The sequence below is a fragment of the Hemiscyllium ocellatum genome, chromosome 22 (assembly GCF_020745735.1).
Source record: "Hemiscyllium ocellatum isolate sHemOce1 chromosome 22, sHemOce1.pat.X.cur, whole genome shotgun sequence".
NCBI classification, from domain to species: Eukaryota; Metazoa; Chordata; class Chondrichthyes; order Orectolobiformes; family Hemiscylliidae; genus Hemiscyllium; species Hemiscyllium ocellatum.
The window spans coordinates 22345188-22361377 of NC_083422.1; the positions used below are offsets into that span (position 1 = coordinate 22345188).

The window sequence follows — 16190 nt, forward strand, 5'->3', positions numbered from 1 at the left end:
GCGGAGGAAAAGGTGGGGGGTGGTGCCAGTGTAGTTGCGGAAGATGGACTGTTCCACATATCCTACGAAGAGGCAGGCATAGCTGGGGTACTACTCCTTGTTAAATACAGTAACCTGATCCATGCTTTCTGTCAACCTGGGTCTTAAAGACAGGTAAATTGAAGAATTCCATGTATATTTTAAAGTCTTTAACTTTTGTGCCTACTCTGGGAACAGATGACTTGATTTCCAATGCACGACCCAGAGAGGCAAAGCACTCCATAGATTCACACAGCAGAATCTGCATTACAGACCAGCACAGAACTAACTTTATTCGAAGCACAATCAGAATATCACACACAAATTATAAATTCAATCATTGTCACCGATCAGTAAACTGTGTAAAGTCATTTCTCCATACTGAAATGTGCAGACTGAAGAAAGATACATATTATCAAGGCATTTTGTCTGGTACTCATTGGGAAATGGTAACGTGAAGGAAAAACAACATTTTATACTGGGTGAAGTGACAGAGCCAATTGGTTTACAACTAGACTTTGATTAATAGTTAGAAAATGTATTAGTTTGATGATGACTGACAGTTAACTGCCTAGTTTTGTTTAAATTTAAACCAGAGTCAAGACTGTGGTGCTGGAAAAGCACAGCAGGTTAGGCAGCATCCGAGAAGCAGGAGATGACCATCACTAGTGAAGTGGTATCAGACAAACTAGTGGGGCTAAAGGTAGATAAGTCCCCTGATCCTGTTGGCTTGCATCCTAGGATCCAAAAATACTTAGCTCCAGAAAGCAGGTAATTGTAGGCTGACTAGCCCAACATTTATTGTTGGAAAAGCATTGGAATTAATTATTAAGGAAGTAATAGTATATGTGGAAAATCATAATCTAATCAAGCAGAGTAAAGCATGCTTCATTGAAGGGAAATATTGAAGTTTTTCGAGTAAGTCTCAATCAGTAGATCTGTTGTATTGGAACTTGAACAAGGCATTCAACAAGTTACCTTCAAGATTAAGTCATATGATAAGCGCTCTCAGTGTTGGAGGTAGTATATTGGCATGGATAGAGAATTGGCTTACGGGCAGGAAACAGTGAGTGGGGATAAGGGGCTCTTTTTCAGGTTGGCGACCTATAAGCAGTGGGATTCCCCAGAGAGGAGTGCTGGGAACACAACTGTTTACAATACATATTAATGATTTGGAGGAAGGAAGAGAAAGTACTGAAACCAAATTTGCAGGCGACACAAAAATAGGTGGAATGCTTTTTTCACTACTTCTCTAGTGATGGTCGTTCATGATGATCCTTCACCCAGAGTTTGCTCAGAGATGTTGATAGGTTCAATAAGCTATCAAAAACTTGGCAAATCAAGTATAATGTGGGAATATGCAAAGTTGTTTATTTTGGAAGGAAGAGCAAAAGAACAGAATATCATCTCAATGAAGAAAAACTGCAGAAAGTTGCAACACAAAAGGCCTTGGGGTATTTATGCACAATATTTTAGATTAGATTAGATTAGATTACTTAAAGTGTGGAAACAGGCCCTTTGGCCCAACAAGTCCACACCGACCCGCCGAAGCGCAACCCACCCATACCCCTACATTTACCCCTTACCTAACACTACGGGCAATTTAGCATGGCCAATTCACCTGACCCGCACATCTTTGGACTGTGGGAGGAAACCAGAGCACCCGGAGGAAACCCACGCAGACACGGGGAGAACGTGCAAACTCCACACAGTCAGTCGCCTGAGTCGGGAATTGAACCCGGGTCTCAGGCGCTGTGAGGCAGCAGTGCTAACCACTGTGCCACTGTGCTGCCCACCATGATAGTTTCTTGATCAATAGGGGAATCAAGGGTTACAGGGAAAGGGCAAGAAAGCAGATGTAAGCAATATCAGGCCAGACACGATCCTATTGAATGGCAGTGGAGGTTCAAAGTGCCTCAAGCAGACACAGGGAGAACATTAAAATCCACACAGTCACCCAAGACTGAAATCGAACCTGGGTCCCTGGTGCTGTGAGACAGCAATGCTAACCACTGAGCCATCATGCTGCCCCACATTGTTCTGTCACACAAACATGGAATGTTCCGTCACCTGATTGACAGGCCTGGGTACTTTTACTCTGTAAGTTTGTGGAGTCCAATATGCTATTTATTTCTTTCCTGCAGACCTTCCCTTTTGTTTTACCCCTCCACCCCTCCCAATTACTACCATGATCACCATAAAAGCATAAAACCCATCAAGTTGCAAGCTCCCTTCATCGAACATAGAACATTACAGCACAGTACAGGCTCTTCGGCCCTTGATGTGAAACCAATCTGAAGCCCATCTAACCTACACTATTCCACTATCATCCATATATTTATCCAATGACCATTTAAGTGCCCTTAAAGTTGGCGTGTCTACTACGGTTGCTGGCAGGGCATTCCACGCCCTTACTACTCTCTGAGTAAAGAACCTACCTCTGACATCTGTCTGAGATCTATCACCCCTCAATTTAAAGCCATGTCCTGTTGCAGTAGCCATCGCCATCCAAGGAAAAATGCTCTCACTGATTGCCCTATCTAACTCTCTGATTATTTTGTAGGTCGTTATTGAGTCATCTCTTAGCCTTCTTCTCTCTCATGAAAAAGCGTCAAGTCCCTCAGTCTTTCCTCATAAGACCTTCCGTCCATACCAGGCAACATCCTGGTAGATTTACTCTGTACCCTTTCCAATGCTTCCACATCCTTCCTGTAATGCAGTGACCAGAACTGCATGCAATACTCCAAGTGCTGCCATACCATGGTTTTGTACAGCTGCGACATGACCTCATGGCTCCGAAACTCAATTCCTCTATCAATAAAAGCTAACACACTTTTTGCCTTCTTAACAACCCTATCAACCTGGGTGGCAACGTTGAGACATCTATGCACACGGACACCAAGATCTTTCTGCTCATCTGCACTACAAAGAATTGTACCATTAGCTCAGTACTCTGTATTCCTGTTACTCCTCCAAAATGAATCACCTCACACTTTTCCACATTAAACTCCATTTGCCACCTCTCAACCCAGCTCTGCAGCTTATCTATGTCCCATTGCAACCTGCAACATCCTTCTGCACTATCCACAACTCCATTGACCTTAGATTCATCCGCAAATTTACTGACCCATCCTTCCATGCCTTCATCCAGGTCAGTTATAAAAATAACAAACAGCAGTGGCCCCAAAACAGATCTTTGTGGTACACCAGTAGTAACTGAACTCCAAGATGAATATTTCCCATCAACCTCTACCTTCTGTCTTCTTTCAGCTAGCCAATTTCTGATCCAAACCACTAAATCACCCTCAATTCCAAGCCTCCATATTTTCTGCAATAGCCTACCGAGGGGAACCTTATCAAAAGCGTTCCTGAAATCCATGTGCACCGCATCAACCACTTTACCCTCATCCACCTGTTTGGTCACCTTCTCAAAGAACTCAATAAGGTTTGTGATGCACAACCTACCCTTCACAAAACAATGTTGACTATCCCTAATCAAATTATTCCTTTCTAGATGATTGTAAATCCTATTTCTTATAATTCTTTCCAACACTTTACCCACAACCAAAGTAAGGTTCTCTTGTCTATAATTACCAGGGTTGACTCTCCTTGAACAAGGGGACATTTGCTATCCATCAGTCTTCCTATTCCTGTAGACAATGCTGACATAAAGATCAAAGTCCAAGGCTCTGCAATCTCCTCCCTGGCTTCCCAGTTAATCCCAGGATAAGTCCCATCCGGCCCAGGGGATTTACCTATTTTCATACTTTCCACAATTGCCAACACTTCCTCCTTTTGAACCTCAATCCCATCTAGTTTAATAGCCTGTATCTCAGTACTCTCCTCAACAACATTGTCTTCTTCCTGTGTGAATACTGACAAAAAATATTCATTTAGCCCCTCTCCTATCTCTCCAGATTCCACGCACAACTTTCCAACTTTCCAATGACAGGCCTTAATTTTACTCTAGTCATTTTTAAATTCAGTTCTGAAGCAAGTTATTATGAGCTCGAAACATTAACTCTCTTTCCACCAATGCAGTCCGACTTGCTGAGCTTTTCCATGACCTTCTGCTTTTAATTCCGAAATGGTGTTTTTTTTCAAACTCAACTGAATGGTTAAATCAGGAGTCATTGCCTTCAATAACTCCTTCCAAAGCTGCAATGAACTAGTCATCCCTACCCAAACAGGCACTGAACACTATACCAAGCTGAAGTACCAGACTAAACAAAAATTTCCTGGAACATGCTTACACGTAATCATGTAGCAACTCAAATTGTGTCACAAAGTAAACATGCAGGCTGACTATTTCATGGGAAATGATTATATCCAGTATTTTTTCCTTCCCAAAACAATTGACAAGTTCCGCATAATGCTCTTTTCTAACCTTTGAGTGCCATCATGCTGTATGTCGCAGCACCTGTCGGAACCTATTTTCAGTGCTTCATTTCCTGTCTACGTCAAATGGTTCAGTTGTTTTCAACCTGACATTATGTCAACTAGGGCAGGCTTGCTGTGTCTCCCAAAGTTTACATAACTTGTTCAGGCACATTCTTTTATTTCGTGTCTGCCAATAAAAAGAGCTTGAATTTCCTGAATTCTATTGAGATTTATTATTTACCTTAAACAAGTAAAGGAAAGATACTGCAAACCTATCATATGGTTCCATTTATTGTTCTAAAACAGACTATCATTTGTTTGTCTTTTGACATTTGAGTATCAAAATGTAACTATGAAACAGCAGTGTTGCTGGCACAGTTTTAGTAAATTTCTTGTGAAAGTGAAATGCATTTCTTGTTACAAAACCTCGTCTCATTATACAAAAGAAGCCAAATAAAATGTTGCAACATGATATTGCATTGAAATGGTTCTCCAGTCCAACTTTCCCTGGAGACCAACTCAGATCTATAAACACATTTTAGACTTTGACATTTTGTGTAAAACAGATAAAGTAAACTCAAGGATATTCAATATTTTCTTCCTGGACCCTTTCACTTAAATATGCAACAAATTCAAGATTCCTTTGCTCCAGGCAGTTTACAGTCCACTCGTGATAAATTATTGAATGTTTACTGAAAATAATAATGTGCAAACACAATAAGGCACTTCTCCATTCTCAAGTTTTTTACTTCAACAAATGTTGCTAAAGTCTTGCAAGATACTTAAAGTCTGGCCCAGATGTTGAGGTCACTGCAAATAAAAGACTCAAATTAACAAAAATTCCCAAGCTTTGTGTGGTTTGTGGGAATCTTGATAAGGGCAAGTAACTGTGACTCTCCTTAACACCCAATCAGATTGACCTGTCCTTAATAAGATACCAAGGTTCCAAAATTTGACAACTTAGTTCTGAGAGTCAACTGAAGTGAAAAGTGATTTTGTTTTAAGTTTGATGCATGGTGGCTGCTCCAGACAACACACAGTGTGGTCCACAGAGGATACAGCTTAAAAATATGGGATAGGCCATTTAGGACAGAGATGAGGAGAAACTTCTTCATCCAGAGAGTGGTGGCTGTGTGGAATGCTCTGACCCAGAGGCAGTTGAGGCCCAGTCTCTGGATGCATTTAAGAAAGAGTTGGATAGAGCTCTAAGGATAGTGGAATCAAAGGTTATGGAGATAAGGCAGGAACAGGATATTGATTAAGGATGATCAATCGTGGACAGCACGGTGGCACAGTGGTTAGCACTGCTGCCTCACAGCGCCAGAGATCCGGGTTCATTTCCCGCCTCAGGTGACTGACTGTGTGGAGTTTGCACATTCTCCCCGTGTCTGCGTGGGTTTCCTCCGGATGCTCCGGCTTCCTCCCACAGTCCAAAAATGTGCAGATTAGGTGAATTGGCCATGATAAATTGCCCGTAGTGTTAGGTAAGGGTAAGTATAGGAGTACGGGTCTGTGTGGTATACGCTTCGGCGGGTCGGTGTGGACTTGTTGGGCCGAAGGGCCTGTTTCCACACTGTAAGTAATCTAATCATATTGAATGGTGGTGCAGGCTCGAAGGGCAGAATGGCCTACTCCTGTACCTATTGTCTATTGTCTATAATATGATGTATCACCTGCCATTTTCAAGCTCACTGTTCCAATAAATGTGCTCTCTTAAACATGAGCAGCAAATTGAAGAGCCCTCAGCTGTGCTTTTTTAAGACATCTATCTAACTTGTAGGTTAATTATTTGTTGCTTTACTTTTGTTCGTTCATGAGATTTGGATATTGCTGGTTGGGCCCACATTTATTGCCTAGCTGTCCTTCAGTAGGTGGTGGTGAGCTGCCTTCTTGAACTGCTGCAGTCCACCTGCCGTCGGTTGATCCACAATGCCATTAGGGAGGGAATCCAGGATTTTGACCCAGTGACAGTTAAGGAACAATGATATATTTCCAAATCAGGCAGCGAACTTGCAGGTAGTGGTGTTCCAATGTTTCTGCTACCCTTGTCCTTCTAGATGGAAGTGTTTGTGTGTTTCGAAGGCACTGTCTGAGGACTTTTGGTGAATTGCTGCACAGTATCTTGTAAATAGTACATACAGCTGATACTGAGCATCGGTAGTGGAGGGAATGAATAGTTGTGGATGTAGTGCTAGTCAAATACTGCCTACTTGATCTTGCAGTTTGCAGAGTATTGAGTTGTTGAAGGTATTTTGAAGAGTTGGAGGAACTCGTAGTGTATAGCAAGAGATGCTGAAAAGGTTTGGACAATATTGAAAGGCTTCTCTTTCCCAGTTATGGGGGCTACAGTTGTTATTTTTTGCCTAGGTTTCAGAACCAAAGGGAAATGATGTGAATTCATAAAGACGGCAAGGTATTCTAAAAGGGAAGAGGAGAGCTCTCAGCAGGTGGCCTTACCCACATACAGTCTCCAGGGAGCAGTTCTCTTGGACCTAAGACAGGAGTCGTCTAATTCATGCTACACTTCAGCAGAGGTGACAGTCAGGGAACTGAGTCTCCCCTTGGGACTAGACCTCCAGCCTCAGTGAAGGGTTAGGAACACATTGTTAGTCAGCTTTAAAATGACCATCATCTTAAGTATTCTCAGCAACAGATTCTTCCATGCTGAAACAAGTAACACAACAGAAAGCTTGCAGTTTTTTCATCCATCATTGCATCCATGTCAGGAGAGGGGACTGCATTGACTTCCTGCTAAACAGAGAAAAACAACAAGTGCATACATGGCTTTTGCGAGATATTGGGCTTCCCCATGTTGCAGTATGCCATCAACTGTGGATTCACAAACGCTGCATCACGATGGTGAGATGTATCAAAACCAGAAGGGATACCAATTTGTTTAATATCCATACATTATGTAATCATGCTTAGCACGGCATGCTTTGTGAATGCCCATTATCATGGCAGTAACTACCGTTTGTTCATTCTTTTCCAATTTCCTCTGCCAGCAATCTTTCAGCCACCCTATTGAGACAGACAATGAGGCTCCCTGCTTTACATCACTTTGTTGCCTCACCTCTATTATTCCACCATGGGATCAGCACCCATGTACCGACAGCCATGCTGCTGTGAGGAACATCAAGCACACCACAAGACTTCTGAGACAACAGTGCCCTCCTAATTAGGTGCCAGAGCCCTGTGTAATGCTCTGTGAAAACCTGTTGCTAGACCCTATCGCTATCCTCAACTAGAACAGAGCCCACGTATGACTGCACTAACTGGTGAGCTGACACTAGCACTCCCTTTACCCTGTGCCCTGGCTGCAGGCCACAGATGTCTAGTAACTAAGCTTGTGCAGATTCTGTCTCTATACTAGCTAAACGTATAGGCTGTGCCAAATTCTGATCTGCAATTATAAATCTAGGTAATGGGGCTTTTGCCTCAGTTAGTATGCTCATTTTTGTCATCTTCAGCATTTCAGTAGTTTCTTCACTTCTGTAAGGGCACAAAGGATGGGTTGGAGTGAGGGAATTATTGATGGAAGTGGGTGAAGAGCAAACCTAAGATGCATGATTACAGAACCTGCAGCTTGAACATGAGAGTGGAGAGTGAGATAAGGGTAATATAGGTTTTGAGAAGATGCATTCGGCAGGAATGTCATCCTTGTTGGCCACGCCCAAAGTGATGGTCACACTACTTATGGCCAGCAACCTCTCTCCTCCACTGGAGCCAACACATGCAGCCATTTCTGTCCCATGCTAGTTTACTGCTGCTGGCATCTATGAATGACCACTTTCTCCTGCAAAAAATCGTCATGTGCATCAGTGAGTGCATGTTGCAATGTACTCAAGTGATGTGCTTGCAAGAACAGAATGTTCAGCAGTAAATGCAAACTGAGGGATGGAGTGTGCAGCCTGGTGCACTGATAAACATGCCAGGATGATCTGTGTCTTTGTTTTAGATTTTTTTTAAGATTACTTACAGTGTGGAAACAGGCCCTTCGGCCCAACAAGTCCACACCGACCTGCCGAAGCGCAATCCACCCATACCCCTACATTTACCCCTTACCTAACACTACAGGCAATTTAGCATGGCCAATTCACCTGACCCGCACATCTTTGGACTGTGGGAGGAAACCGGAACACCCAGAGGAAACCCATGCAGACACAGGGAGAACATGCAAACTCCACACAGTCAGTCGCCTGAGTCGGGAATCGAACCCGGGTCTCAGGCACTGTGAGGCAGCAGTGCTAACCACTGTGCCACCGTGCCGCCCACATTGCATTGTGGCATTGCATCCAGGAGCATGCCACCATGTTGGTAACTCTGACTGGCACAATCACCAACTCCATTGTCTTCTTGGCAATTATCTGGAGAGCCTCCCTGCCCCTGAGAGACGGCAACCTTAATCTTCTGGTCTACTTCCCTGAATGATGGTTGCAGCAATGGTGTCCTAACATCTGTGGAATACTTTCTTGCGTGGTCTTCTTTCAGCTCTGCAAATCTTCTCCAGAATGTACTGTGCCATCAAGAGATGAAGTCCAACTCTAATATCAGACAAACCTGGACTTTCTGCTGCGCATAAATTCAGAAGTACATTCAGTGTTGAATGTACATCATAACTACGGAAATGAACAGTGAGGATTCTACTTGAATCACTTTGAACAGTGTGGAATAACTGCAAGTAACGTGTTTTCTTGGCTGCATGCCTCCTGACCATTCCTGTGTAGGTCAGCTCTTGCACTTTACCATGCATACAGAGTTTGGCCAAAATATAAAGAGGTCACTGCACTCTCAAAAACTTGCAGGGGTCTTGATTGTAAGCCCCAAGCCAACTTTCAATTACTGTCATCCTTAAGCCCAGCAAAGTCTAAACCAGGCCAGCAACCTCTCTCCTCCACTGGAGCCAACACATGCAGCCATATCTGTCCCATGCTAGTTTACTGCTGCTGGCATCTATGAATGACCACTTTCTCCTGCAAAAAATCGTCATGTGCATTAGTGAGAGCGTGTTACAATGTACTCAAGTGATGTGCTTGCAAGAAATCTCAAATCTGATTAAATCAGGATAAACTAGGTCCAGATAAATTAGAGAAAGCAAAATAAAGAAAGGGAAGAAAATGGGATTAAGACTGAAAGATAAAAGAGAAAGATAACAAATTTCATTTTAAAAAGTCTTGATAACAATAATTAAGATACAAAAGAATGAGGCTGAAATTAAGTTTTAATTGCCAGAGGGATTTTTTTGGCAGTAATAGGAACGAACTACATCACTTACACCTGATAAGCCCTAAATATTTCAGGATAGTTTAGTGGATATCTATCACGTAACGCCAACATCTCACCCCTATGCGTAGCTGACTGCAAGATACTATTACAGTAAGGCTCCTGGACAGCAATTTCCTGAATTCTTCAGTCACCTGTGATTCTGCAGTTTGCAGATGTTGCCCTCTGATTTATGCTGATTGCCTCACCACTATAACTTGCTGCAAAATCTGAAGCATCCAATTCTTCTGTTATAAATACTAAATTATGAGTCACATCAGTTGAATTAAAAATGTTACAGACTTTAATTCAATCATTATTAATGCACACAGGTGTAAAAAGAGATCTCTCTCACTGGATTAACGTCAAAGTACACTTTAAGGCAAATGTAGACAACCTCACAGATATAAATTTGAAGTGGGTTTCAATGACTACACAGCTTTTTATTTTTCAGTACTGCTAACGGTGCAGGCAGCAAAACACAAACACGTTTTCTCAGTGCGTTTGCCTTATAACATTTTACATGGCATCCCACCTGCTCATTGTGGGCATCTCAATTTAAAAGCAACAACTGCAGCTTTTTCATTTGAAGAGGGAAGCACCAGCCTTTAAGCACAAAAAGGGACAGTGGCTTTGCAATATGGAAAGTTGCTCTCTACATATTACAAGGCCACAATTGACACTCTGACTGCCACAAATCCACAGTAATTACAGTCTCTCTGGGCTGGTAGTTTTAAACAAAAACTTTCAGCATGTATAATGTGCAGCTACAAAACGTTACTTTTGCAATATAGCTTCAGTTGTACAGAAGAGCATTTTTAATGTGATATTATCCTTAAACCTTATCCTTGAAATCCTTTTATGATTTATCCCTCATATAATTTAGAATTCAGGAATGGTTGCAACTGCACAGAGGGAGGCCACTTGCCCTGTAGTCTCTATGCTCGCTCTCACAATGTGAGAACAAGTGAGCTTACCCAACTCCCTGGCATCTACTCCACAGCTGTGCAAATTTCCTCTTTAAAAACCATGATTATATCAAAATAGCTTTTCAAATATCAATGCTGCAGGTTTTGCCAATCATTTTAAGACCAGTGCTTTCTGGTTTTCAAACTATCCAACAATAGAGCAGCTTCTCCCTATTTACACTCTCCAAAACTGCCATGATTTTGAACGTATCTGTTAAATGTCCTTTAAACCTACTGTGCTCTAAGAGAACAATTCCAGGTTTTCTAAGGTTATCCTTATACCTGAAGTCCCTCAGTCCCAGATACATTTTCTGAAACCTCTCCAAACCCCCTATAGGCTTCCTTAAACATGAAGCCCAGAACTGAACATCATATCCTGGTTGATGTTTAATCAGCGTTTTGTAAATGGTTCACCATAAATCTTATACTTTTAAATTCTCTAGCTTTATTTGTAAGGCTGAAGATCCCACATTCCTTATGAATTGCTTTCTGACACCCTTCCTCCTGCCCAGCCTGGGCCCAGCACCCCAAATTCAATAACCCTATCCCTGTCGGACCTACAACCCCTACATTGGATCCAACACTACTTAATGCCCACCCTTACATCTCCTACATCTTCACTCAACCTGTCTGATCAGGGTTGGAAATTACGCTTCCAATCCTGATGGAAATGTCTGAGTCATTAAACCAATATTCCCTGCAAACCTTACATTACCTGAATCTTATATTGGTAATTGAAATAATATTTAAAATAACATTTTTTTAAAAAGTAAAAAAGAAAAACAAAAAGGAATTCTGAACTCGCAGTTCCTTAAATCTTCCAGATCATTGCACAGTGTTCCCCTTCCTTGTGGGCCTTTGATTTGTAGCCCCAACCTCTGGCCAATCCTCCAAACTGTGGATGATCCCCTTCCTCAAAATTTTATCTTGCAACACCACCCCCCCTCCCTGACCTGGTGTGTCAGCAAACCACAAGAAAGTGAGGACTGCAGATGCTGGAGATCAGAGCGAACAATGTGGTGCTGGAAAAGCACAGCAGGTCAGGCAGCATCCGAGGAGCAGGACAATTGACATTTCAGGTATAAGCCCTTCATCAGGAATGAGGCTTGTGAGCCAAGGGGTCTGAGCGATAAATAGGAGTGGGGTGGGGCTGGGAGCAAGATAGCTGAGAGTGCAATAGGTAGATGGAAATGGGGGTAATGATGATAGGTCAGAGGGGAGGGTGGAGCAATAGGTGGGAAGGAAGATGGACAGGTAGGGTAGGTCATGAGGGTGGTGTCCAGTTGGAAGGTTGGATCTGGGAAAAAGGTGGGTGGAGGGGAAATGAGGAAACTGGTGAAATCCACATTAATCCCATGTGGTTGGAGGGTCCAAAGGCAGAAGATGAGGCATTCTTCTTCCAGGCATTGGGTGGTTAGGATTTGGCAATAGAGGAGGTCCAGGGCCTGCATGACCTTGGCGGATTGGGAGGGGGAGCTCAAGTATATGGCTACGGGGTTGTGGGGATGATTGGTGCGGGTGCCCAGGAGCTGTTCTCTGACGCGCTCTGCAAGTAGGCATCCTGTCTCCCCAGTGTAGAGGACACCACATTGGGAGCAACAGATATAGTAAGTGAAGAGCAGGTAATCTCTGACAGATGTGGAAGTCTCCTTTGGGACCTTGGACAGAGGGGTGAGAGGTGGTGTGGGCACAGGGAATTCCTGAGGTGGCAGGGGAAGGTGCCGCGGGTAGAAGGTAGGCTGGTGGGGGGCATGGACCTAACAAGAAAGTTGCAGAGGGAATGGTCTTTAAGGAAAACAGATAGGGTGGGGAGGGATATATATCACTGGTGGTGGGCTTCATTTGTAGGTGGCGGAAGTAGAGGATGATACGATATATCCGGAGATTGGTGGGGTAGAAGGTGGGGACCGGGGAAGTGGGGAAGTGGATTCTGTCAGTCATTCGTGCAGTTGGAGGGGTGGGGTTCAAGGGTGGAGCTGTGGGAAGTGGAGGAGATGCTCTGGAGCGCTTCATCGACCATGTGGGAGTGGAAATTGCAGTCTTTGAGGAACAAGGCTATCTGGTGTGTTCTGTGATGGAACTGGTCCTTCTGGGAGCAGATGCAGAGGAGGCGGAGGAATTAAGACCAAGGGATAGCATTTTTACAGGAGGCAGGGTGGGAGGAGGTGTAATCCAGATAACTGTGGGAGTCGGTGGGTTTGTAGAAGATGTCCATGTTGATTCAGTCACCGTTAATGGAGATGGAGAGGTCCAGGAAGGGAGGGAAGTGTCTGAGATGGTCCAGGTGAATTTAAGATCGAGGTGGAATATGTTGGTGAAGTTGATGAACTGTTCAACCTCCTGATGGGAGAACAAGGTGGCACCGATGCAGTCATCAATGTAGTGGCGAAAAAGGTGGGGAGTGGTGTTGGTGTAGCTGCGGAAAGTGGACTGTTCTATGTAACTGACAGAGACTGGCATAGCTGGGGCCCATGCAGGTGCCCATGGCTACCCCTTTAGTCTGGACGAAGTGGGAGCATTCAATAGAGAAATTATTAGATTAGATTAGATTAGATTACTTACAGTGTGGAAACAGGCCCTTCGGCCCAACAAGTCCACACCGACCCGCCGAAGCGCAACTCACCCATACCCCTTCATATACCCCTTACCTAACACTACGGGCAATTTAGCATGGCCAATTCACCTAACCCGCACATCCTCTGGATTGTGGGAGGAAACCGGAGCACCCGGAGGAAACCCACGCAGACACGGGGAGAATGTGCAAACTCTACACAGTCAGTCGCCTGAGTCGGGAATTGAACCCGGGTCTCAGGCGCTGTGAGGCAGCAGTGCTAACCACTGTGCCACCGAGCTGCCAATTGAGGGTGAAGACGAGTTCAGCCAAACAAATGAAAGTGTCAGTGGAAGGGTACTGGTGGGGATATCAGGAGAGGAAGAAATGGAGGGTTTGGAGGCCTTTGTCATGGTGGATGGAGGTGTATAGGAACTGGAGGTCCATGGTGAAGATGAGGCATTGGGGTCTGGGAAAATGAAAGTCATGGAGGAGGTAGAGGACATGGGTGGTGTCCCAAATGTAGGTGGGGAGTTCCTGGACTGGCGGGATAGGACAGTATCAAGGTGTGTGGAGATGAGATTGGTGGGACAGGAGCAGGCCAAGATGGTAGGTCAGCCGGAGTAGCCAGGTTTGTGAATCTTGGGTCAGAGGTAGAACCGGGCTGTGCAGGGTTCCCGGACTATTAGGTTAGAAGCTGTGCATGGGAGATCCCCTGAGGTGATGAGGTTGTGTACGGTCTGGGAGATGATGGTTTGGTGATGGGATGTGAGGACTTGATCAAGGGGGAAGTAGGAGGATGTGCCTGTGAGTTGGTGCCTAGATTTAGCAGTGTAGAGGTCAGCGTGCCAAACTACCACTGCATCCCCTCCTTGTCCACGGGTTTGATGATGAGGTTGGGGTTGGAGTGGAGGGAGTAGTGCGCTGCATGTTACCAAACCTCCTATTCTTGTAGTATGTGTAATACAAAAGTGAAATTTTCCCCTCCCCAAAGAATGGTGGATTATGGTGAGAAATGGGGAAAATATACTGAGGACGAAAAAAACAATCAGATTCCATTGAGGAAACAAATTAGCTGATTTTCCCCAGAATTTCAGTTTTGAGCAGTGAACATCTCATTATTAGCACAACTCAGGGCTTTTGCCCGAATTGTCGATTTTCCTGCTGCTCAGATGCCACCTAACCTGCTGTGCTTTTCCAGCACCACACTCTTGACAACTCATCTTATTTCTATGTAATTTCCAATTCTCTCCATCCCCAAGAAACGAGGCAGCACTAACTCCTGACTTGTAAATTAGAGCAGGTTCCTGGCAGCTGCAACTCACTGATCACTTGCCCCAGCCATGACCCAACTGTACCTTCCCTACAGTTCCACAATGTATTTCCTTTCTCCTTCATCCAAGTCACAAACCACCAACCTCACCACAATGTGTCTGCTTCTGGAGAATCTCAATCACCACATCAGCCATACAGCCATTCAAGACTTTACTCTGCAGCTCAGGGACACCAGGGCTTGCAGGAATCTGTCAGCTTGCTTTGTGCTCAGGGACACAGGCCTCTCACACATTTGTACAGGTTGCATCTTATGATTATTAGCTCGATTTCTCAGGGCTCATCCACTTTACCCTTCTTTGGAAGCAGACAATCTCAGTAACTTGCCTTTCTTTCTGCACTATAAAGCAATGCAGGCAGCTTATCACAGTGGGGAGGACTGAACAGTCAAGGGGGTGGACATGTTGCTAAATGGCAGCCTGTTACATGAATGTCAAATCTATGGCATGTGCAATCAGTTTACGTGATAGACACACTACATGTGTTTTAATTAAATGGCCATCCCGAAAGTAAAAAGGGGACCAGTCCATCAAAGGGGCTTCACAATGGACTACAGTTAGTCAGATATATTCAAGATTTGTGTCATCAGAACATTTTGAAATTGTGACCTGTTAACTAAGGCCTAAGGCACTGATATCGACCAAACAAAGTCATGTTCCAAACAGTGATGCCTCAGGAACTCTACTAAATACCATTGTCGAGTTTGAAAAACAATTACTCAAAGCAGGGCTTTATTTTGTACCACTCAGCCTATTTGTGTCCATGATGCAACTGGCCTCTTTTATTTCATGGGCTTCAACACTGCTTTCATCTGCCATTTTAGCAAACACCTTTTGGAAGTCCATGCATACCACACCAATCACATTATGTCCATCAACTCTTATTGTTACCTCACCAAAAACTTCAATCAAATCGGTTAACCATGATTTGCCCTCAACAAATCCATATCCATCTTTCTTTAGTCAATCTGATTTTGTCCTGCTTCATAAATCTTTAAAGCTTTCCCATCAGCAAGTTGACCAACTAACTGAATTGTTGTTGCTTTGTTCAATCTTGAGCCCTTTCTTGAACAAGAATGAAAAATTGTAGTTCCTCATTCTAAGGCAGCATTGTTTCCAAGAAGGTTTAGAAGATTACAAAGTTACAAATCACACAACACCAGATTTTAGTCCAACAGGTTTATGTGGAAGCACTAGCTTTCGGAGCACTGCTCCTTCATCAGGTGGTTGTCCTCCTGATCATCACCCTGATGATCATCATCATCACCTGATCATCAACCACCTGTTGAAGGAGCAACACTCCGAAAGCTAGTGCTTCCACATAAACCTGTTGGACTAAAATCTGGCGTTGTTGATTTTTAACATCGTACACTCCATTGTACACCAGCACCTCCAAATCATAGAAAATTACAGTCAGTGTTAACATAATTTCCACACTTACTTCCTACAATATTTTCAGAAGTATCCTGTTAGTCCTAGTGAATTATTATGGCACTGTAATATTATTTGTTATGTTATCTTTCATCAATACTGTCAACTCTCTGTTTATTCCCACCCCCCCCCCACCATCTTTAATGAACTTCTTATATCCAAGAATATTTAATACTTAGTCCTATTCTTTTTTAAACCAATCCTTTCAATAGTCACAGCATATTCTCATGTGGTTACCTGAGCCTCCAT

General features: G+C 43.7%; 1 protein-coding gene across 1 annotated transcript in view; it reads right to left on the reverse strand.

The window, feature by feature from the left end:
* The window catches only part of LOC132826241 (adhesion G protein-coupled receptor A3), a 544117-nt gene that overhangs the window by 238975 nt on the left and 288952 nt on the right, over positions 1-16190 (reverse strand). The gene's annotated exons all lie outside the window — the stretch shown is intronic.